The 25,661-nt window shown below is 44.0% G+C and overlaps 1 protein-coding gene across 1 annotated transcript in view; it reads right to left on the bottom strand.

The window, feature by feature from the left end:
• Nucleotides 1-25,031, bottom strand: part of LOC306938894 (protein 4.1-like) — a 91,214-nt gene extending 66,183 nt beyond the window's left edge. The window contains exon 1 of the mRNA XM_079523257.1: nucleotides 24,909-25,031. The gene's annotated coding sequence lies outside the window, so the exon portion shown is untranslated. The remainder of the gene's footprint in view (nucleotides 1-24,908) is intronic.
• Nucleotides 25,032-25,661: the final 630 nt, after the last annotated feature.

Genomic DNA, 25,661 nt, shown 5'->3' with positions numbered 1-25,661 from the left:
AGTACAGTACAATGAGCGTGCCAGACACTTTTAAGACACCTACAGTATGACACCCAATGCACTGAATGATGCCCAGTGAGTCCCGGGATGCAGGGATGGTCTTTTAGATGAGTCCCAGGGACATTTTATGAGTCCCATAAGTCATCGTATGTTCAAATTCAATCAAAGCAAACGGCATAAACAATATTAGTTTGCCTCTTCTACAAAAATAAAAGTTACAAGTTACATAGTTACAAGGCTGCATTCTGTCGCGCGCGCCAAGCCGTCATTCTCTTGTATTATTTCCCACCACGGCATCTCGGAGGACAGTCGAGACGGGCAGTGTCGGTATAGGCCAATCAGAGGCAGGCGGGGCGTTACCATGTCTATGCTCGGACCAGAGTGTAGAGTAGGAGAGTATAGCGACACGCTTTGATCTCGCCGCAAAGCGGGGTCGCCTATGGGCTATAGTTCCAAACATTGCTCCTGTGGCTGGAACTATCCCATTGAGATAGAAGGAGCACTTCCGCGTTCCATTGTTACAACAATGGGAGTCAACGCTGGTGTCGCCACTCTCTTACTAGATTACTCTGGCTCGGACGCAAACTAGATATATGCCTCATTAACCCCTTTTGGTGTCAGCATTATGTTATGCTTTAGCTATTGAAAAATAGCAGATCTACAAGCTCATAGCGCGCCACCGAGTGGCGCGCTACGAGCTTGTAGGTCTGCTATTTTTGAAAAATCGAAGAACGACTGACATGGAAACATAGCTTTTTCAGAAAACTGTCAGGATGTAGAAGACATTTTGTAGAATCTGATCTCAGGTCAAAATGGGTTAAAGCCATCAGAGCAGAGCAGCCAGCCATCAGCTGGTTGAAGCCGTAAACGCAAATACTCCCCCTTTTTCCATTTCCCGATTTACCAAGACCAAAAGTGCCAGAAAGCATCTCCGTGCTGCCTCCTCTTCAGTGGCGTGCACAGACATTTAGAGGGGCAGGTGCTCAAGTGAAAAAAGGGCACCTTGTGCAGCACGTGGAACCGGCCGGTTGTCTTAATAGTGTGATATTTATAGATTTTGGGGCCTAAATAATATATTAGAAGCTTTTTATAAAGAATTGATCAATGTCACCATGGTCCACATACTGTACAAAAAAATTCAATAATTCAAATAATAATAATATGTTTTTTGTTTGTTTTTTCAAAAGGGCACATTGCCAAAAGGGCAGGGGGTGCTCTAGCACCCCCTAGTGTCTATCTGTGCACGCCACTGCTCCTCTTGTCCTGCCCGCCTGTCATCATGACCACCAGCTTGCCGTTCTCTCTGACTCATCATCACTGCGAGGTGTTATGATGATAGACGTCAAAACCACCACGACGATCACGCCTGTGCGACGGGACTTGGCGAATGTCTAATAATGTGCTAATCTGCTGCTGATGCCAGTATGCGAGCTGTCAAGACGGATTCATGTTACCACAGACGTCGGTCCGTCCAGCGCTTAATTACAGCAGGATCGAAGAAGACAGAGGAGGTGGGCGGCTTAAATGCTTTAACCCGTTTAGACCTGAGGACGATTCTACAAATGTCTTCTTCTAAATCTTGACAGTTTTCTGAAAAACCCATGTTTCTATGTCAGTGGTTCAGAAGGACCCCAGAAAATTATATGTAATTGGCTGCCGACCCCCATTTCAAAATATGTTGACGCCCGCAGAAGCAAAGATTTGAGTTGAAAACGCTCTGAAAGAATATATATTCAAAGATTTGCGCCAAATTTTATGCGACTTTTCAAAAAATAGCAGACCTACTCGAGTGCCGCGCTAAGAGCTTGTAGATCTGCTATTTTTCAATAGCTAAATTTAACGTAACGCTTAAAACACCAAAAGGGGTTCCCGCCCAGAATGGGTTAATATGATTTCAGTCAGATAAGTGTGCATATAATATTTTATCTTGGCGATTGGCTCTGCTACAGTACATTTTTCTCCCTGCTCGGCACAATTAGGACAACCATCGTTAAACATTAAGAGCAGGGAGATAGATATACAATAACAAACCCCCCCATGGGGAGCAGAAATAACAGGTGGTGCTGGGGTGGCGGTGGGAGCAAACAGAACTAATAAGCAGAGCCCACCGGTGGTGCTGGGGTGGTGGTGGGAGCTAACAGAACTAATAAGCAGAGCCCACCGGTGGTAGCCTGGTTAATAAACCAGACCGAATCAGCCGTTGGCAAAAAAAAATTGCCTACCAGCGGATTACGGTCTGGCGAGGCTCAGTAGCACGCCTCTTTCCTACAACCGAGAACAGGTCGGACCAATCGGGACACGGTATGCAATATGGGCGGGCTTTGGTACAATGACGTTCAATGCTTGAGACTTTTGACTGACAGTAGCTCTGACCAATTGCGTCAAAGAGAAAATGTTTGAACCCGCCCCCCGGGAAATGAAATCCAAGTGGAGCCAGCCCAGACTAATATACCGCGACAGTGTTGTGTGATATTAGTCTGGCTTATTAGCCAGGCTACACCGGTGGTGCTGGGGTGGCGGTGGGAGCAAACAGAACTAATAAGCAGAGCCCACCGGTGGTGCTGGGGTGGCGGTGGGAGCAAACAGAACTAATAGCAGAGCCCACCGGTGGTGCTGGGGTGGCGGTGGGAGCAAACAGAACTAATAGCAGAGCCCACCGGTGGTGCTGGGGTGGTGGTGGGAGCAAACAGAACTAATAAGCAGAGCCCACTGGTGGTGCTGGGGTGGCGGTGGGAGCAAACAGAACTAATAAGCAGAGCCCACCGGTGGTGCTGGGGTGGCGGTGGGAGCAAACAGAACTAATAGCAGAGCCCACCGGTGGTGCTGGGGTGGTGGTGGGAGCAAACAGAACTAATAGCAGAGCCCACCGGTGGTGCTGGGGTGGCGGTGGGAGCAAACAGAACTAATAGCAGAGCCCACCGGTGGTGCTGGGGTGGTGGTGGGAGCAAACAGAACTAATAAGCAGAGCCCACCGGTGGTGCTGGGGTGGCGGTGGGAGCAAACAGAACTAATAGCAGAGCCCACCGGTGGTGCTGGGGTGGTGGTGGGAGCAAACAGAACTAATAGCAGAGCCCACCGGTGGTGCTGGGGTGGCGGTGGGAGCAAACAGAACTAATAGCAGAGCCCACCGGTGGTGCTGGGGTGGCGGTGGGAGCAAACAGAGCATAACAACAACCCAGGAATGCATACTGTATGCAGAAGGAAGGCGGGAAGAAGAATGCAGTCTTATAGGTGAGCTTAAATACCCCGTCCGATTGGTCAGCTGATTGCCACGTCAGCGTGTCAACTGCCTGAACACACCCCTCGGGTATACCCGACTGAACTAACTCTGCAAGCTATACGCGTCATATCAATAAAAGGAAGGAATGGACGTCTAGGCAAGAATGAAATGTAGCAACGAGACACATTTTAGTTTCATGCCTTTCTAATGTGATTTCCATGTATTGCACAGTAGGCCCATGTGAAGTGTTACAATTATGTTAATTTTGGGCAGGAACCCCTTTTGGTGTTTTAAACATTGTTATAATTTAGCTATTGAAAAATATTGTATAGCGCGCCACCGAGTGGCGCGCTATACAAGCTTGTAGGTCTGCTATTTTTGAAAAATCGTGAAAATTTGGCGCAAATTTGGAATATATATTTCTTCAGAACGAACGTTTTTAACTCAAATCTTTGCTTCTGGGAGGTCCCTGGAACAACATATTTTCAGATGGGTGTCGGCGGCCAATTACATCTTGGGGGTCCTTGACATGAAAATGTTTGAGAACCACTGACATAGAAACATGGGTTTTTTCAGAAAACCCCATGTTTCTATGAACTGAAACTGAAGACATTTGTAGAATCGTTCCCAGGCCTAAATGGGTTAATACAGTATGTATAAATATACAGTAAAAGATGATGTAGTTAATGTATGTACTGTATAATGCGCGTGTCTGTACAGTACTGCAGTCCAACCAACAACCATGCCATGACTACCTAAACAATCACGACATCGTCAAACCCACACAGACAATCATGCGTGCCATGTGTCATGGATCACAGCTAAAGAGCTACAGGGGGAGAAACACTAAATCCTCTTCATCTCTGTCTCTTTCTCTGTCTCTCTCACTCTCTCTCTCACTCAATCACTCTCAAACATCCAGATTTTGTTTGCCTCCCGTGATGAGGGGCATCACTCTCCTTCTGTTAATCCACCCTCTCTCTCTCTCTCTGTCTCTCTGTCTCTCTCTCTCTCTGTCTCTCTCTCTCTCTCCACCAGAGTCTGAGCCTTGCACCACTTGCACCACTGCCGTTTTATCCTGTTGTAACAGACAGCAACCCTCTCACCCTTGTGCACGTACGTGCACGCACACGCACACACACACACACACACACACACACACACACACACACACACACACACACACACACACACACACACACACACACACACACACACACACACACACACACACACACACAGTGCACTTTCGGCCATCCCATTACAGTGAGATCTCAACGCTTCCTGTCCTACATCATCGTCCCATTATAAAACCGGCTCCACCTTTACTTTCTACCTGCCGAGTCACCCAAGCTGCACCGCTGAGCACATAGAGCACCCAAGTCTGACGTCAATAATCGGTAGAGGGCGCAAATCCACGAGTTCGTGTACTTTTTTTATTTGCATTGTAATCCCCATAGGGGGGGGGGGGGGGGGGGGGTTAGATTGCCTCATATGAGAACTGTGTTTGAAAAAGAAACATGTCACCCCGGCCGTTACACTCATATGGATATGAAGAACCGACTGACTGAGAGAAAACGCTATTGTTACTGCTACTGAATTAGTTACATTTTCGCTAGAAACAGACTGTATCATATGAGTGACTGACTGTCGCAAACGATACAGAGACACCTCCCTGACAATAACGCCGAGACATCTTGTTTATTTTTGGACCACAATGCTTATATGAAACGATTTTACCATGTTAGTCTCCATAGAGAAATTACTTCCGTGAACCAGGGGAGGGAGGGATGAGCGAGTGACATCAGGACTTCGGCACTCTATAGTACTTTCTTGTGTGTTTGGGGTAAGGAGCGCACAGAGCGTACAGTACACTGCTTACGTCAGCATGCATACTTTCATACGTATTACGTTACTCACTTACGTACATGCCCCCCCCCCCCCCCCCCCTAGCAGTAATGTACGTCGGATTTGGAACAGTCAACAACCGAATGGAGATTTAAAAAAAGAATGCACAGACAAAATGTGTGAGATTTCTCTCCCCCTCCATTTTGTCCACTCCCTATAGTGTGTACCAAAATCTCCTGGAGGGGGCGTCAACATATGTGTCACGTGGTAGCGGCCGCCATACTTGAGCCATACATGAGCGACTATCCAGTGTGCTTGTATACGTCCTTTTTTTAAACTGACCTCACAATGGTGCAGACTTGCTCAGTAAATAAGTGCCACGGCAGGTCACGTCGAGGGAATGAGCCAGAAAACGGAATTAGATTAGAATTCAGCTTTCCAGCATGGAGACAGCACCAAGGAACCCAGATTGACGAGTTTACAAAAAGACGTAGAATGGCTTGGATCTCGGCTGCACGGCGCACAGGCGCAGAGACATAACGTTCAACAAAGTATCTAAGCACAGCCGTGTTTGTTCACAACATTTTCCTTGTCCATGTAATGTATTTGGGCCCGACGTTCTTTCTATCCATCCTGGTGTTGGTTCACTATGTTGTCGCCAAGAACGAGCTCAATATTTACAAAAACAAAAACATACAACCGTCGCTCTATTCTGAGTGATGTGGGCTAGAATTTAATGCCCACGAGAGGGCCATCCCTAGCTTTTCAGACGCCGCCCTCCTCTTGGTGACGTACACGTTTTCACACGCTATAATGATCTTTTGTAATCTAATGACCCGAGTATACATGTACAGTATGGGCCTTAACATGACATGCAGCCTGCAGGGCCGGAGGGCCTCTGTCAGGGAATCTGTGTGGTCATAAATATTTAGCAGTCTACTGACATCTCGGAGGTTGTTGGTGTTACACAACTAGGAAATGCTCGACCTCCAGACATGGACCTAAAGCAGTCGACTCCGGAAGAAAAACACGGATGCCCGAAAGAAACAATACAAACACACATACTGCATAACTACTTAGTACTTACAGATCCAATTGTGTGTTAAAGGAGAATTCCATGCTAGAAGGCTTTCTTACCTTTATTTGTAGTTGTTACAGTACGTCCCCACTAAAGACGTCCAGGTGTTATTTTGTGCAAAAGTGCATTATTGGCTATTTCCCCTAATATAAGCCCTCAATGGGGGCTGGGTTTTTGTGCTAAAAAACCTTATTATTTCCATCGAAATGAGTAGTAAAGTGTGCCGCTTGGGATACTATTTAAATTATGAAGAGGGGATATATATATATATATATATATATATATTGATTTTTGAGCAATGGAAATAAGCGAATTTAGCACAACACCCCAATGCCCCATTCAATTCAATGCAATTCAATTCAATTCATTGAGGGCTTATGGTAGGGGAAATAGCCAATAATGCGCTTTTGCACAAAATAACACCTGGACCTCTTTGGTGGGGGCGTAACAACTACAAATAAAGGTAAGAAAGCCTTCTAGCATGGAATTCTACTCTAAATAAAACAAAGATTATAATAATTCATTTCTTACCAGTACGACAAAGGGCATGGATTCCGCCATGTCTACGTCACTATGATATCAGTTGTGCTGCAGAATAAAGCCTAATTTCTAGTCCATAGTACAACTAGTCAGGGGATATTAATAAAATCTGGGAATAAATTACCAAGAATTTTCTTCACCAATGTGTTTGTAAAGGTGTCTACTAACATATCCCACATTGGTTTATATTCAACCACCCTAGGGGAATTTTTGACAGCTGCAGAAGGTTGGGGTACATCAACAACCATTATTAGGCAAAATGTTCTAAATTTCATTATGCTTTAAGTAGCATGTGACGTGTCAAACTAGGGGGTTTTCATCATTCTGAATCCAAGCATTAGTTTTGCACAAAACTACACCCCTTGGGCTAAAAAACGACCATAGTCGTCATCACAAATGTGATGAGGTCAGCACATTTGGGCACATTTGGGCAAGTGGCTATGGCCGAATTTAGCCCAAGGAGTGTTTTTTTTGTGCAAAACTAATTCTTGGAATGGGTTCAGCATCATGAAAACCATTTCAGCAGCTGTCAAAAATTCCCCTATAGGGTGGTTGAATAGAAACTAATGGGAGATATGTTAGTAGACACCTTTACAAACATTTACATTTACATTGGCGAAGAAAATTCTTGGTAAGAAATTCATTCTTCATACTTCATACTTTGTTTGTCATTGGATAAGATTTTGTTCTTCTACATTCATACATAAGTAATGAAGATGTTTATTAACAATAATTTAACTCTTGAGAGCCTAAAATGAAATCAAATGGACCCTTATGGGTCCATTTAGTTTCATTGTACGCTTGTCAAGAAGAGTTAAAGATCTATAAGGGTCCATTTGGTTACCAACTCTCCGTCATTTAGCTGGGGGACCACCTGGAACCCCTTCCAAGGACCTGCAGGTGGTCCCCGGACCACTGGTTAAAAACCACTGTTATAATCAAAAAAATCACACCTGTGTGAACTGAGTGGTGCAACTCCCCCCCCCCCCCCCCCCTCTCTCTCTGTAATTAACAGGCAACAGTGAAATACTATCTCTCTGTCTCTGTTTCTGGCACAACAGCGCCCCTACTGGTACTTATGAGTCACACATGAGTCACACACACACAAACAAACATGCATAGGTGAACGTCATGGACATTGCTGTTCCTTGGAGTGGTTGCACTCAACAACAAACACTAGTATACAGGCATGCCATGCTCACACCAATGAGCACACAGCAGAGAGAGAGACTCTCCTAGTGCAGCATATGTTGGTGCAGCAGGTGGTAAAGATGTGTGATCCAGGACGCTGCCTCCTTCCGTTCCAGGGGTCATAGAAGTGGGTGTAACACCTTTGGGCTTTCATTCCACTGAACGCGAGCCAAGCTGCAGCTTCGCTCGCATTCAGAGGAGTAAAGGGTCATTCAGGAGGTCAGCGCCATTCATTATTATTCATTACCAATGATGGACCATCAGGGGCGGCCTTAGGAATCTGGAGGCCCGTTTCTTTTTTTTTTATCCCTCGATTTTGTAACCCATTTTTTCACCCCCGTGCCAATTATCTAATGTGATCCTGGGCTCTCTACACACCCTCCGCCAACCTAGTCCCCATATATGGGGGACATGGGGAGAGCAACGGACTTGAACTCATGCTTCCTTCCTGCCTGAGTGTCCAAGTTGCTCCTTTACACGTGACAGGGGGGAGTTTCCCTGGTTGGACGTAGCGCGTTGAAGGAACACGTTTTTCCAACCAGTTCCTTTCCCCTCCATCAGGCGCCCCGGCTGGCCAGGGGGAGGCAGTTTGTTTAGAGACCAGGATTACTGCATGTTTTTGTGAGGGTACCTACCCTAGGGGACACAGGGAGAACATGCAAACTCCGCACAGAAAGGCCCTTTCGCCAACCCCGCCTCGGGTATGGGCACTGATGACGCGGAGGCCCGTTTCAAGACCAAATATGAGGCCCCCCCATATATACCTATGACATAATTATTCTGTTGATACATGTGCATTGATAAATAGTTTTGACTGTTCAATATCACGCGCAGCCATTGCTCTCGACAATTACAACAGCAACAACAACTCTCCTCATCCTGTCGTCCCTTCACAATAAAGTGTCTCCCCTGTACCTCCCAATGCCGCACGTTTTACACATGGTTATTAACAGGAAATAGGTTTTTAACTTAACATCGTGGGAGAGAGCAAGGCAGCGAATGAGCGAGAGAGAGAGGACCAAGGGTGGCGGGGGGGTTGGCTGACGCCTGGCGGTCAGTCGGAGCTCGGAGGCCCCCATGAGGTTGGAGGCCCGTTTCAATTGAAACTGGTGAAACATAGCAAAGGCCTCCTATGCAGACCATTCTACACCACAAATTACACATTATGTTTTGACCAAATATCAATCCTGTTTGAGACCTTTTGACAAACAAACAAACTAACAAAAAAACGTAAACTGAACTCTATTTCATTCAACCACAAAGCCCTATTCCAAAACACTTTTATAATGTTTCGCATACAATAAATAGCAAGACAAGAACAAATCACGATCAACACGCTCACATTCGGAGTTCGGACAATGGGTAATATATAATATAATAATCCGCTCTCCTTTCAGTCCAAATCTTTGCTCAACATGACATGGGTGATTCAAAGGGCATGTATTTTTCAGTGATAATAATCACAAAGCCAAAATAACACTTCACCTGAAGTAGAACAGAATTATTTTTAACGAGAAGCAAGTTTGAAGCATGTGCGCGCGTGTGTGTGTGTGCGTGCGTGCTCTTACAGTGAGTCACTCGCTGAGAAGCAGTCCGTGAACTTATTTGTGCGTGCGTGCGTGCGTGCGTGCGTGCGTGCGTGCGTGCGTGCGTGCGTGCGTGCGTGCGTGCGTGCGTGCGTGCCCATTCTGGGCAGTAGATATTGATGACACCAGAGAAGTCACAGCTTGCTGTCCTCAGGAAGGAGAGAGAGAGAGCTGATGATGCCAACCTGCATCAACACTGTGTTGAGAAGAGCTGGCACACCAGCCGGAGAAATGCTGACAGGGCACACACAAAAAAAAAGACGAGGCGAGACGTGGGCACCGACCAGACCTCCAGGTGTACTAACTGTACAGGAGGACTGATGACATTGTGTAATCACGCTTAGCAAACACAGAGTACCACTGACTCAACAGTGTGCAGTCAGTACTGTGCACACAGCAGCAGGTGGTCTATGGCAGAGGTTCTCAACCCGTGGGTCGCGACCCCTCGGGGGGTCGCCAAATTATTTTAGGGGGTCCCCAAATTATTAAAAAAAAAAAAAAAAAAGTTCTCTTTTTAAATTTTATTTTCACGATTTTTCAAAAATAGCAGACCTACAAGCTATGAGCTTGTAGATCTGCTATTTTTCAATAGCTAAATTATAACAATGCTTAAAACACCAAAAGGGGTTCCCGCCCAAAATGGTTTAAGGTTATTGTAGCAGTCAATTTATATTGGGGGTCGGGAGGGGGCGGGGCGGGGCAGGGGTCCCGAGACATTGCCAAAGCATTTCCGGGGGTCCCCGGCCAAAAACGTTGAGAACCCCTGATCTATGGCAGAGGATCTCCACTCAAACCTTTAGTTTCCATAGCCTCTGGCTTGCGGATCCTCTATTCGCAGTGGTCCCCAAACTGTGGTGCGTGCACCCCTTGTGGTGCGCGAGCGCCTTCTAGGGGGTGCGCGACATGAAATGTCTAATGGTGGTGCTATGGTTTTATTTTAGATATATTAACATATTTTGCCAATATATGGCAAGTATATGCAGAATATAGCCTATCCTGCATATATGTGGATAAATAGGAAATATATGTCTATATAGCTTATGCTTATTTATATTTCCATGTGGGGGGGGGGTGAGTCAGCTAGGTCGGGACGTAACAGGGGGTGCATGGCCAAAAACGTTTGGGAACCGCTGCGCTATTGCAAAGCAGTGATGTAAATAGGCTGCGTTTTGCGTCCCAAAACGCACTTTATAGTTTTGGGCCGCAACCTCCGCTCAACCTCTGCGTCCCGTGGACTAGTAGTGACTACTGTGTACTGTGTACTCAGCATACACAGTAATAATAATCCACGTGAAAAAAAAGAAATCGCGGGGGGAAAAAATGCGGTAAAACAATAATCTACGGACACGATCATTTTGCATGCCCGCATCCGACCTCATCCTACGTTATAAAAAATAAAATCCACGTAGGAATTATTCTTGTAGAACCACTAGTCTGTAACAACACTGTCAACACAGCGCGCTGTGCGCCGCCATGTTGGCTCTGACTGAGCGCAGCCTCTAGACTAGAGCTGTTTAGAGACAGAGAGTGACGACAATGGAGTGATCAGTGACGCATGCAGCCCCACGAATAAGCAGTGAAGATGGAGATGTCGCAACTCTCTCAACTAAACGGCGCTGCCACCCGAAATATTTAGGGGAACATGTTTTAGCGTGACAAGCAGACCCGATTCAATGGGAAACACACATTGTGTAACACACCGATATTTTGACTAAGTACAATAATTGCAACTGCAAACAACTTTTGGTTGGTTTAAGCTATGTTAAATCCACTGTTGCCCACTATTAGTATTTCTTACTGAGTTGTGCTTGCTAATACTACTAGCCTACATTCAAAATATACTGTATAGGCCTATTTGATATGTTTATATATTGTTTTATAAAATAAAATTAAAAATGTTTTATTATTATTATTTTTGAGTGGTGCAACCACTCCCTTACGGAGCTATGTGTGTGGGTGGGTGTCTGGGTGTCTGGGTATGAGCACGAAAACAGCATGGTTGTTTTTCACCATCTGTGCGCAACCTAATGCACACACAAACGTATTAACTGTATGCTTTCGGGGGTGCCAGTACATTACAGTACAGTAGAGGGGCCGCCACGCGGTAACTCTGTCATTCTCAACCGTTTCGGACGCGACGCGGCACACCGGAACCGGCCCGCCCCCCTGGGCGTGTTCCTGGGGGTCTGGAACATCCCCCTCCCCCCCGCCCCGCGAACCCCCACACGGAGTTGCACCACTCACTTCACACAGGTGTGATTTCTTTTGGGACTCATAAGAATTGTTTGGGACTCATTTGAATGACCACCTGTGCATCCCGGGACCCACTACATTGAAAACCTATTCACATCACTGGCAAAGTGTCTTTTAGAAAATAGAGAAAATAAGCAAATGTACTACAAGCTCACAGCGCCAGTGTCAACTAATATTATGACGAAACATATTCAGCGACTACCTTTTTTTCACTGACAAAAACTACATAAAAACTAAATAAAAACTAAGCCATGATGACTAAAACTAAGACTAAATATACCGTCGATTTTGTCAACAAACAAAAAACTAGACTAAAATGTTAGGAAAGGACTAGTGGACAAGAGATCCAGTATAAGTCATTTTACACTCATGGTTGCATGCCGAAAATAGCAGAACTACAAGCTCACAACGCGTCGCAGCGAACACACCAGTGCTCTACAGCCACTTTTTGGGGGCATTTAACTACTTCCACATATTTTGTGCTAGAAATCTAGTTCAAACTTCAACATGTTCAGCTTTAGGCAGAAATTTAGGCTTGTATTTTTCTTTTTTTTTTTTACAATTTTTTCTTTTGTAAAAGTGTTTGCATGAGTCAGGGTCAGATCTTTCTATGTGCTATCTGTGGTTTCTATAGACAAATTCAGAAACGGGTGTCATGGTCGCAGCTTACGTATTTCCTGTAGGCGGAGCCAACATAGCTGCGGTGTAATACCGCACCTCCTTCTACTACATTGAATGGAAAAGTGACTGATGTTAGTCTGCTCAAACGTTACCTGCTTTTTACTAACACTAACTTTATAAAGATGCCCAGAACATCGGGGTGAACCTGTGTAGTTTATGGCTGCTCCAACAGTAGTGGCAACATTCAACTTTGGAGAGAAACGGAATGTCAAGTACACCGTGTCTGAGACCAGAGCTGGCTGAGAGGAAGCAGTGAAAGGTCCTGAAAGATACATAATGTCAAGGGCGCTTTCACACCCAAAGTTCGCTTATAAGGTCCGGAGGATCAAGGACCAAATGTTTAAATAGTTGCATTTTGATTCTGGTCCGGTTTATAGCCTTCACACAGGACTTTGTTATAAATATGTAAACAAAATGACACATGGCCAGGCCATATCTACTGACAGTGACAGAATAGCCTATAGGCTATTTATGGAAAATTACGTCACTACCAAACTACAACAGAAGCATGTTGTGATTATTATTATTATTTTTTTTTCAGATAATAACAGTGAAAACTGTATACAGTGTGCACATTTCACAGACGCTTATTAAAAAAATAAGCGGAAAAAACATTTCTTATAAGTTATCGCATCGTCATCTATTCTATAACTATTTTTTACTAACACTAACTTTATAAAGATGCCCAGAACATCGGGGTGAACCTGTGTAGTTTATGGCTGCTCCAACAGTAGTGGCAACATTCAACTTTGGAGATGAACGGAATGTCAAGTACACCGTGTCTGAGACCAGAGCTGGCTGAGAGGAAGCAGTGAAAGGTCCTGAAAGATACATAATGCCAAGGGCGCTTTCACACCCAAAGTTCGCTTATAAGGTCCGGAGCATTTTGATTCTGGTCCGGTTTATAGCCTTCACACAGGACTTTTATAAATATGTAAACAAAATGACACATGGCCAGGCCATATCTACTGACAGTGACAGAATAGCCTATAGGCTATTTATGGAAAATTACATCACTACCAAACTACAACAGAAGCATGTTGTGATTATTATTATTATTATTTTTTTCAGATAATAACAGTGAAAACTGTATACAGTGTGCACATTTCACAGACGCTTATTAAAAAAATAAGCGGAAAAAACATTTCTTATAAGTTATCGCATCGTCATCTATTCTATAACATTATTGAGTCATCCTCAATAATATGGTCTGACCCAGCTCTCTCTCTCTCTCTCTCCCCCCCCCCCCCCCCCCTACTGATTTACTCTAGTGCCACCCTCTAGGCACATGCAAGCCTAGGGATACTGAAACAATACACACAGCACGCCAATCTCACGCCAATGATTCAGCACAGAGCATTGTGTTTTGACTTGTCAAAACACAAGTCTACACTACAGTGTCACCCGCAGTTTTGTCAACAAAAGCTCATAGCCTACAGTGTCAGCCTACAGTGTCACCCGCAGTTTTGATCTACAAGCTCATAGCGCGCCACCGAGTGGCGCGCTACGAGCTTGTAGGTCTGCTATTTTTGAAAAATCGTGAAAATGTGGCGCATAAGGTTTTTCAGAAAACTGTCAGGATTTTGAAGACATTTTAAAAAAAAAATGACATCAGGCCTAAATGGTTTAAGAAAGATTAAACAATGAGATGCATTTTGTGGGCCGGGGAAAGAAAGAAATAGGGGGAAACAACAACAACAACAACAACAACACTGAAGCATATCTAAATGTCTAAACGCTTCCTAGATTGTAACTGAGTGCTGAAAGTGAGCTTAACCAATTTAGGCCCGACGTCAAAATAAAAAAAACGTTCGCTCTGAAAGAATATATATTCAAAGATTTGTGCCGCATTTTCACGATTTTTCAAAAATAGCAGACCTACAAGCTCGTAGCGCGCCACTCGGTGGCGCGCTATGAGCTTGTAGATCTGCTATTTTTCAATAGCTAAAGCATAACATAATGCTAACACCAAAAGGGGTTCTCGCACATAATGGGTTAAGGATTGAAAGCAGCTTTAGAATTAATCGGGCCTGCATGCGTGGGATTACATCTGGTCCTCCTCCGTGCTGATGTTGGAGGGTGAAAACAGCTGGATGTGTCCATCAGTCACCCTGGTATAGGCCCCTCCCTCTCGTCTCTCGACAGTGGTGGAAAAATAACTCATATTTTACTTATTTAGCCCATTTTTGGGGCGGGAACACCCTTTTGGTGTTTTTTTAAGCATTATGTTATACTTTAGCTATTGAAAAATAGCAGATCTACAAGCTCATAGCGCGGCACTCAAGCTTGAGCTGTGGCGCAAATCTTTGAATATCTACAAGCTCACAATGTGTGACCCCCCCCCCCCCCCCCCAGAAGCAAAGATTTGAGTTAAAAGCGTTCCTTGGGAAAGAATATATATTCAAAGATTTGCGACACATTTTCACGTTTTTTCAAAAATAGCAGACCTACAAGCTCATAGCGCGGCACTCGTCGACTACCTTTTTTCACAGAGGAAATGAAAACTAAGCTATGATGACTAAAACTAAGACTAAATATACTGACAATTTTGTCGACAAATAAAGACTAGACTAAATGGAAGGGACTAGTGGACAAGAGATCCAGTATAAGTCATTTTACACTTGGTTGCATGCTGAAAATGGCCGATCTACAAGCTCACAACGCGTCGCAGCGTGACGCGTTGTGAGCTTGTAGATCGGCAATTTTCAGCAAGTGTAAAATCAGTCGCCATCAAGGCGACGCCATCAAGGCCCGCCAAAATACATTTTAGTCGACTAAATCACCTGTAGATTTAGTCGACCAAAATCGCATGACATTTAGTTTCATGCGATTTTGTTTCATTCCACCCTCTATGGACTAAAACTAAAATAGATTTTTGCTGCCCAAAAAACGACACTGGCAACCAACCACGCCCCATCCATCCCCGACCGTCAGAGCCAGTGAAGTGACCCAGAAAATGCCAGGTTGGTCTGACCCAAATTCAATAATTCACGCGTCGCACCAATCAGAGCCATCTAATAGAAAGAGTTAGGACATTGAGGGGGCAGAAACCGAGCGCTCGAGCGCTGTTCATGCAGCCTGAGAACTGAGACGAGCTGGAGTTGGAAATAAGAGCTATTTTAAGCATGTGTGCAACACGACAACTGTTTTAAAGTATTGTACAGTAACAACTAAAGTCTCTTTAATGTTTATGTTGTACTATTACTACAAAACAATCTAAAATAAAAGGAATTTAAGATCATTAAAGCTGGGCTGTTGAATGAGTCCAATGCATTTCTGCCTATACTTCCGGTCCAGGACTTGTCCCAGTTGGTTGTCCCCATTCTCAATAGAAGTCTATGTAGGAGAGCCGCCATTGGACTGAAGCACCATGAAGTGAACGAAGCAGTTTGCGTAACTCTGTCTATATCTAAGGCTCTGGTCTGACCCAAATTCAATAAGAGGCTGGCAGGGAATATGTTTTGGTAAACGATACCGTGGCTGGCTGGCCTTGCTGGTTGGCGGAGACTTTTTCTGAAGTCCCAGTAAACGATTTTTCTGGCACAGCTGCTGAGATTCCAGACAGCATCATTCTGTGTATCAAAAACAGTATCGCGGTAGAAGAGGGTGCTGTGCTAATTAAGTCATTTAGGCCTGACGTCAAAAACCCAAAAAAAAGTATTCTAAATCCTTTCTGAAATACCTATGTTTCTATGTCAGTGGTGCTCAATATTACAAGTCATTTGTCAAGGACCCCCAAAAATTATATGTAATTGGCCGCCAACCCCCATTTGAAAATATGTTGTTCCAGGGACCCCCCCAGAAGCAAAGATTTGAGTTAAAAACGTTCGCTCTGAAAGATTATTATATTCAAAGATTTGCAGCCACATTGTCACGATTTTATCAAAAATAGCAGACCTACAAGCTTGTAGCGCGGCACTGAGATCTGCTATTTTTCCAATAGCTAAAGCGTAACATAATGCTTATGTGTGCCTATAAGGAAGGATGTTTTGTTATGCTTGTACCAAAAGTCCACGGCAATAAAATAGGGGGATACATTACATACAACACTGAAACCCTCTGGAAAAAGATGAGCTGAGCCTGAGAGTATACTCTGAGTAAGCATAAAATTACATCTGATCAGGTGGAGGGCAAATAAGAGAGAGTGTGTGTGTGTGTGTGTTAGGGCATTAACCAAACGTAAATTTTGGTAGTCGACTCGACTACATTGCTAGTCGATTAGGAATCGATTATTCGCCAGTGATATATATATATATTTATCCAATAAAACCGAGCAATTCTAGACTAGTGTTTTGCTAGTCGACTAATCGATTATTCGATTATTATGTTAATGCCCTAGTGTGTGTGTGTGTGAGAGTGTGAGTGTGAGTGTGAGTGTGAGTGTGTGTGTGTGTGTGTGAGAGAGAGAGAGAGAGAGAGAGAGAGAGAGTTGCTAAAGTTGAAGCTCATCTATTTGCAGGGTCAGTCAAAATGTTCCAAGGAAAGGGAACCACAGCAAGAAAACCAACAACCCAGGCAGTTTTTTTTAAATACAAGCACCCAAAGTTTGGTATGATTTTTTGAATCTCTGGGCCCTCATACTGTAAGTCCAAAGTACACTCTCAGAGTTACAGACCCAGAAGAAGCTTCCAGTTGGTTCCGAACTACTAGGGGTGTAATGATACATTTTAACAGACCCCAGCATGGAACCCCACTCCAGGACCCTTGAGGGTCCCCTCCCCCCCTCCTCCAGACCCCATGGTGAGAACCAGAGTATAAAGAAGGATAGAGACTGAACCGGCGCGAGTTTGTTTGAAACTGAGCACTCCTGCGAACTTTGGAAGCCAATCTTAGCCAAACAGGATGGAGTCTGAGAAATCTGAAAGACCTGTTTCGTTGAATGGCCCTAGAGAGACTGTGTACCAATTTGCGTGATGTTTGGACAAAATCTGTAGGTGTACTGTCCAAAAGCTTGTTTTGCACAAAGCGGCCTCCTGGTGGCGCTATAACAGGCCGTTCTGGAAATTTTGGGGCAGAGGTTCATCGTTGGCATCCAGGGAGTGTGTGTGCAAAATTTGGCATCGACCGGGTTAACAGTGCAGGAGATTAGCTGGTCACAGACGGACGGACACACGGACACACGGACACACGGACGGACGGACGGAGTGCAAAACATACTCTCTCCCCATGCCTTCGGCCTGGTGGAGACAATAAATTCCATAAATCATATAAGTCAAGTAGTGGAAAACAGACGATCTACAAAAGAAAACTTCTAATTTCCTTTTCGGGTCTCGACCTGAAAAGTGTGGGAACCAGACTGCTCCAACGCTCCGACTCTGCTGGCATTGAGACAAAAGTGACGGCATAAAATAAACGCTTCTTCCACTTCCACCCTATGAGCCCTATTAAGCAAGACGAAAAACCCATGCGGTAATACAGATTTCGCCCTCGCTCTGCGCCTTTTCGTATTATGGAAGCCGTGGTGAGCGCTCACTCATATGGAATACCACGTTCCTGCATAATTTAGCATTGGGGGAGTGTCCATATGTTAATTATTTTCGCTTTGCGCTAATTTGCTATTAAGCCCCTTGACCTAAAAACACTCAGCGCATACCGATTCCGCCTGGGTCTGACCACGTCTTAAAAGCAAAAAGCACTGTTTCATTTTACACTTGAGCGGCTCTGGAGTGCTGCTGGAGTGTTGCCATGTCTGTTTATTATAAGCGGCTTCTTTTTCTGCAAAGATGCTTGTAAATATTGGTAGTTGTGGTTGCTTTTCTTGTTTCTAAAGTGCTTATTTGGGCTTTTCTCCTAATGTTGTTTAAACCAGTGATCCTCACACAGCGACATTCCCATGTCAAGGACCCCCAGATTAATGCATTTGCCCAACTAAGCCAGTGACCCCCATGACAGATTTGTGTTTTTAAATGTTTCAATAACATTTTTCAAAAATATTCCACAATTGTCACTTTTTTCAAAGATTACTTTTGAAAATAGCAGATCTACCAGCTCACAATGCATCACATTCATTCATTAAAACAATGAACTCTGACTGCAGGGGGATATATATTTATAATGATCATTCTAACAATGTGCAAGAAAATATGTAAAAAGAAGGAAGAACTTTATATTTGTGGACAATCAAAATATGCTGGAAATTTTAATGTGGTGTCATTAAAAGGAATCTTGATATGGCAGACTCACTATCTAGAAAATAAAAACATGGCACTTCATTTAAAATAGGTTGTAGACCCCTGTTATATGCGATTCTTTTGGGAGTATGTTTATAGACCTATTTACTTGTTTCTATGACACATGGCAACAGCGAGTTTTCTGGCTTTCTCGTTGAGATTATAAAGGGTCATATATCGCTCATTTCTCAACCTTTTTTAGAAATTAAAACATCTCCATACTCATTGGGAGGTTTGCTTTCATACGCTGTATCACACCCGACTCAATTCTTCTTCAATAATATGCTACGAGCGAAGACCATAACATTGGGGCCGCAGCAATACGCATGGCGCACGTATGGCATTTCAACTCATTCCTTCGTCGTGACTCGAATGAAATAAAATAAAATAAACGTTATTTTACTGGTGTTTTTCAATAGAAACAAATAAAGAGCGTGTGTGCAACAGTCAGTGCATATACGTGCATGCACTATAGGCTATATTTCCTCCTTGTCGGGATGGTGAGCTGAGCTCTTCACAGCCCGTTTGTCTTTCATAATATTTGATATTATAAACACTCATGGTTCTCTCATTTCTCAACCGTTTTTTAAAATGTAAAAATCCCCATATTCCTTAGGAATCTTGCTTTCATTCGCTGTATGGTACATGGTTCTATTTTTATCGAATTAAACAATATCAAACGAACTTGTATGTTCGGGGGTTAGACGATTCTGGGAACATTACGCATGGATTGCCAATTTGCCAGCCAATGCTGCGTATCTACTCGCAGTTCCATTCCGATCTGAAAGGTATAGGTAGGTGCCATTTCAAAGTCTTAGTTATTCATTTATGAATCAAATCAACTAGAATAAAGATTTTTACAGCTGTTTTTCATGCTTAGAACAGAAACAAATTAAGTGACGATGTGCGTATATCTCCCTCCCTTAGCATATGGCTGCGCCGCTGTAATGACTTTCCAATGAAAACTGCAAGTTACTTAACAAAATAGAGACATAGGCCTACAAGCTATGCACATCATGGCTGTGACAGCTTGTGGATCTGTTCTTTGGAGGCATAAAGGTGACAGCATGCAGTGCAATATGAATAATTAACCCAAATGTGACAAAGTCATGTCATGTCTATGGTGCCAGTCTGCAGAAATGTAATACCACTTGCCGAAAAGGGCGCATCATCAGCTGGTGTCGTAAAGAGAATAGTACGGACATGTTCATTGGGTAAGCCTCAAAACTCCCTTAAACACTCCCATGACTAATTCAAGGCCGTTTTGCTCACACCACGGGGTGTCGAAAGCGCTTCTTACCTGGCCCATAATTGTAATATGACATTGCACCCGCCCCCACGTCTTAAAAACTGTAAAATTATATGTAATTAGATTCCACTTGCTTAATAGGGCCCTGTAAGTTCAGCCGCTCCCCTGCACTTATATTAATGTCCCCCAACCACCCAGGGGCATGCTGGGTATAGAGACGGGTCGCTATGGTTACAGCATTACATCCTACTAGACATGAAAAGGTCACCCACAAGACAGCCGTATACCCACAGAACAGAAGCACTCAGACGCATCCTTTTCTTCTCCAGACACTTTCCTCAGTCAGAGTCAATAACCTATTTTGGGCGGGAACCCCTTTTGGTGTTAGCATTATGTTATGCTTTAGCTATTGAAAAATAGCAGATCTACAAGCTCATAGCGCGCCACCGAGTGGCGCGCTACAAGCTTGTAGGTCTGCTATTTTTGAAAAATCAAAGAACGACTGACATAGAAACATAGCTTTTTCAGAAAACTGTCAGGATGTAGAAGACATTTTTAGAATCTGATCTCAGGTCAAAATGGGATAATCACCTTCATTCTCTCCTTCTTCAGCCTAGACCAGTGGTTCCCAAAGTGGGGTCCGGGGACCCCCAGGGGTCCTTGAGGGAGTTCCAGGGGGTCCCCATGGCTAAATGATAATTTGGACACCAAATGGACCCTTATGGGTCTGTAACTCTGAGAGTGTACAAATGGAACCACATTTGGTTCCATTTGTACGCTCCATTTTGAGTTAAATTAGCATTGATTTTACAATATAAATTGGGTGTCCCCAGAGATAAAAATGCTATTAAATGGGGGTCCGTAGACTAATGCATGTCAAACTGGGGGTCCTTGAAATTAAACGGGTTGAAAATCACTGCTAGAGCCATACAAATATTCTCTTATGGGGGACTCTGGCATATCTTTTCAAATATGTACTGTACTCCTCCCTGGTGTGCATGTGTGTGTGTGTGTGTGTGTGTGTGTGTGTGTGTGTGTGTGTGTGTGTGTGTGTGTGTGTGTGTGCAGCACAGACATGTACGTACTGTACACATACACACATACATGATACACGTGTGTATGTGTACATACATACACACATACACTGTAGCTCCACATAGGAGTGGCTAGCCCTAGCACCACTCAAAAATGTGTCATGAGAAGTCATGTCAGAAGAAAACACAGAACAAAAGACCCTGGGACTTTTTTAGGGTGATGTCAAAGCAAGACCTAACAGGAGATATCGTCAGTAAAAGCCTCTATAAAGCAATGTGGTTCATTCAGAGATATTGACTAACACTGCGAACACTCGGGCAACACATAATAATGGACATTGGTGCTATATGGGCACAGCAGGCTTCCCTGAAACGCTATGGAGGCGCCCAGCCAAACACACAGCGTTGTATCGCTGCGTTGTCTGCAGAATCCGATGGATCCTGTGCAGACCCGCGTTCAGACAGATATTGGGTTGATCGGTGGCAGTGTTGATTTCGAATCGACTAAAACTAAGAGGAAAAACTATTTTCACTGACAAAAACGACATAAAAACTAAATAAAAACTAAGCCATGATGATTAACACTACGACTAAAATATTAGGAAGGGACTAGTGGACAAGAGATCCAGTATAAGTAAAAGACACAAGTCATGTTACACTTGGTTGCATGCTGAAAATAGCCGATCTACAAGCTGACAACGCGTCACGCTGCGACACGTTGTGAGCTTGTAGATCGGCTATTCTCAGCAAGTGTAATAACAGTCAAATTTACGACTGCATCAAGGCCCGCCAAGATACATTCACACATCACACAAATCGTATGATATTTAGTCGACTAAAACTAGACTAAAACACTAAAACAATCGGGGTGACTAAAACGTGTGAGGAAAACTAAATGAAAACTATTCAAGAGACTATGACTAAAACTAAAATGGAAATTTGCTGCCAAAAACCAACACTGGTCGATGGGGCATATACCTCTGGGTCATATGAAACACACACACACGCCAAGTTCGAGACCGTTCGGTCAGACCCTTTCCTTTCCAAGTTACGTCCGGGATGGACAAAGATGTAGACCTTGTTCATCGCGCAGGGGTGTCTCTGTCTCGCTCATGGACACATGATGCGAAGCCTGCAGAGCTAGTTCAGGCAGGCAACTCGTGAGCGCGCTTTACCTGATCATGTGACTAGTCTCATGCTCTCTTTACCTGATCAGAGCGGCTATTTAAACCTATCTGCCTACCTGCTCTTTCCTGGCTTCTCTCCTGCTGTGCGGTCGTATGCGCCGCTGCTGCTGCTGTCTCCCTGCCTCGCTTGCTGCTAACTTGCTGCTCATGAGGTTTTTGCAAACCCCACCACCTCCCCAGCATCCACCTGTGTACAGGCTCTGTTTCTAGATCCCCCCTGCATGGGGGTCTTATTCATTACCCTGTAATTCTACTTGGCTTATAATTTAACTAAAATGTTAATGTTACAGGGAATGAACAGGGACAGAGCCCTGACGCCAATCTATGCTTCATATATATCTATGCTCAATTATGCTCAATAAATATATATTCTAAATTCACTCTAAGAGTTGTCTGACAGTCCTCAACATATAGCCGGGGCTGGTAAATCGAACCCGTTTCTCTCCACCCATACACAGCTAGAATAATGACTTGTCACCAAGCAAGGTGACGTTTCGACTCGAGGCATACCACGCTCTTCCTCTGACTCAGACCTAATAAGGCTCTTCCTGTGATACACTTCAAAACATCACCTTGGTGGTGTTAACCAATTAAAACAACCAAGGCTCATACATAGTCTGGATTTTCGGTGGTGAGGTGACCACCGAACTACAACATGACGTCACGAACCGCCACCGCTCCAGCCCTTCTCTCTGTTTTTACTCACCACCGCTCAACGTTATTTCAGCTCTGGTGGTCACCTCACCACCGGAACGGTGGTCACCTCATCACCGAAAATCCAGACTATGAATGAGCCTTTAGGGCTCCATTTTTGTCACCGCTAAACCCCTTATCCCTAAACTTCTTTGCATTTTTTTTTACTATTTTGCTAAACATTTTTGAATAGTTAAAATTGCCAGTCTACAACTCACAACGTGTCAATGTAGATTCATAGATTGACTAGTTGAACTATTCAAAAATGTTTTTCAAAATTGTAAAAAAAAAAAAAAAAAAAAAAAAGGCAAAGAAGTTTAGGGATATTAAGGGGTTTAGCGGTGACGAAAATGGAGCCCCATGTTTGAGGGCAATCAGGGCATGATCGGCACAGATCCAGTGTGTGCAGTTTCTATATTTCATATTATAAACGTCGTCTTCAGTCCAGCAGCTGGGACTTTATTGTTTGGATGTGCATGCATTGCATGGTGAACTTTTTGTTAACACCCCGGGCGGTCAACCATAGGGCTTTGGTGAATGGTAGATGGTGAATTTATATAGCGCCTTTACATTCACCCATTCACAGTACACACCGATGCCGGAGGAAAACATGCAAGGCACCAACCTGCACATCAGGAGCAATTAGGGGTTCAGTGTCTTGCTCAAGGACACTTCAACACTAACTCTGGGGCGGAGCCCACAGGGTTCGAACTGGGAACCTTGCGGTTACCATCCGGCCACTCTACCCCTGAGCCACCGCCTTCCCCAGGGCTTTCAACCCAACAGTAACAGGCTGGTGACACTCTGACCCTCTCTCTCCATAATATTACTTTCCTTTTCACCTCGCCACGCACGCACGCACGCACGCACGCACGCACGCACGCACGCACATGCACACACACGCACACACACACACACGCACACACACGCACATTTGTGTGCACAGTTGCACACACTCTCAAAACACACACACAGTCACACACACACACACACACACACACACACACACGCACACACACACACACACACACACACACACACACACACAACACGCTCTCTCTCACTCTCTCAAACAAAGCCACAAGCAGCATCTCCCCAGGGTCAATGCAACTTCCTGTACTCATTACTCATTCCGTTGGCCCATTATTGCTTTGAATTGGAATAATCTTATCTCTTTCCGAATCGATAACATTATAAAGTAGGACTATATATATATCTGCCAACAGTCAGGGTTATATGAATGTGACTGACTGTCCCTCATTTGGAGGCTTGAGAGTGAAATCTATTAAAAACTATAGCCTATTATGTCAATAAGAACATCTAATTTGCACTGGTATATATATATAGGCCTATATATAACTCATTGTTAGAGATACACGAACAGACAAAGGCAGTGTTAAAGAGAGAGAGAGAGAGAGAGAGAGAGAGAGAGAGAGAGAGAGAGAGAGAGAGAGAGAGAGAGAAAGCAATAGGCCTAATGTGATTGTAAATGAATGGAAATATTGATTGAAGAAGCAATTCAAGCTACTTCCAAATAGCCTATAGAATATTCTACAACCATAGCTTCGTCGCCAGGCTGTTGTGTTGTCCTGGTGGCAACAATGACATCAAAAAGCAGCGCTGCCTATACTGACTAATACACACACACACACACACACACACTGCGCACATTATTTATTTATTTTAATCAGTAGGCAAATTGTTCGCGTCCGCGCAATTTATACCAATGCACCAGACCAGACCTAGCAATAAGCGCCAGTACTGTTTAACCAAAAAGATATAGCGTTCTTTTGTTGGGTTTGTTTCTGCTCGCTAGATTCAGTGATGATAGCCAATAATATTATCACAGTGTGATAAAGATTCCTTCATAATTCATACCATTCCAATTATTCACCGCGCACGACATGTTTAATAAAAAATCACAATTATGTACGGTAGCCATGCAATATCCAAAATAATCTCTCGTATTTCTATTCGAACCCCCAACAATAACATAAAGGGGCGGCGGTAGAAAGCGACGCACCTGCCGTTTTAAAGGGACTGCATGTCTGCAAATGGCGCCGAATGTAAAAAAATAAATAAAAAAATGTCAACACATTTCTCATCATCGCTGTACAATAATAACACATAACACCCATCTGGCCGCGATGGAGCGGCTAGCGCGTTATTTGGACTTACCTTATTTTGGCTCTCTATTTCATCAAGATGCAAAAAACAATAAATACAATCCTTTATGGAATAAGAAGCGTCACAGTTTCACAAAGTAGCATTAAGTCCATGTGTGTGTGTGTGTGTGTGTGTGTGTGTGTGTGTTATCCAATCTATCAGAAAGGGGAGGAAAAAAAATCCATGCCTAGGTATAGTAGAGAGCTAGTGGGGGGACTCCGTCCGTATGCAATGAGGCTGTGTTGTATTTATAGCAGCAGCCAATGGGCGACGTGCTGGGACCGGGCTAATCCAATCACGTTGCACAGAGCTGCTGTTCGACAGCAAGCGCCAAGGCTGCTGCACTAAGGCAGCGACGTTACCAAGGAGACAGAAACTGTGTCCCCATCCCATGCAATGGAGATCAATGTGTCCATTTCCCATTGATAGAGTGAATGGAAACATATGTTTCCCATTGATAGTGAATGGAAACATATGTTTCCCATTGATAGTGGATGGAAACACATGTTCCATTTTGGTTTTTTCCCTAAACGATTTAGGACTGACACCAGATTCTACAAAATGTCTTCTAATTCATAACAGTTTGCTGAAAAACCTCATGTTTCTATGTTGGTGCTCAACCTTTTTCATGTCAAGGACCCCCAGAATTATCTGTAGCCTATTTGGCCGTGGACCCCCATCTGAAAATATGTTTTTCCAGGGACCCCCCCAGAAGCAAAGATTTGAGTAAAAAGTGTTCGCTCTGAAAATAATATATATTCAAAG

Source organism: Electrona antarctica (genome assembly GCF_951216825.1).
Source record: "Electrona antarctica genome assembly, chromosome: 15".
Classification (NCBI taxonomy): domain Eukaryota; kingdom Metazoa; phylum Chordata; class Actinopteri; order Myctophiformes; family Myctophidae; genus Electrona; species Electrona antarctica.
The sequence above is the reverse complement of the archived record's forward strand: the minus strand, read 5'-3'. Positions and strand labels throughout refer to the sequence as shown.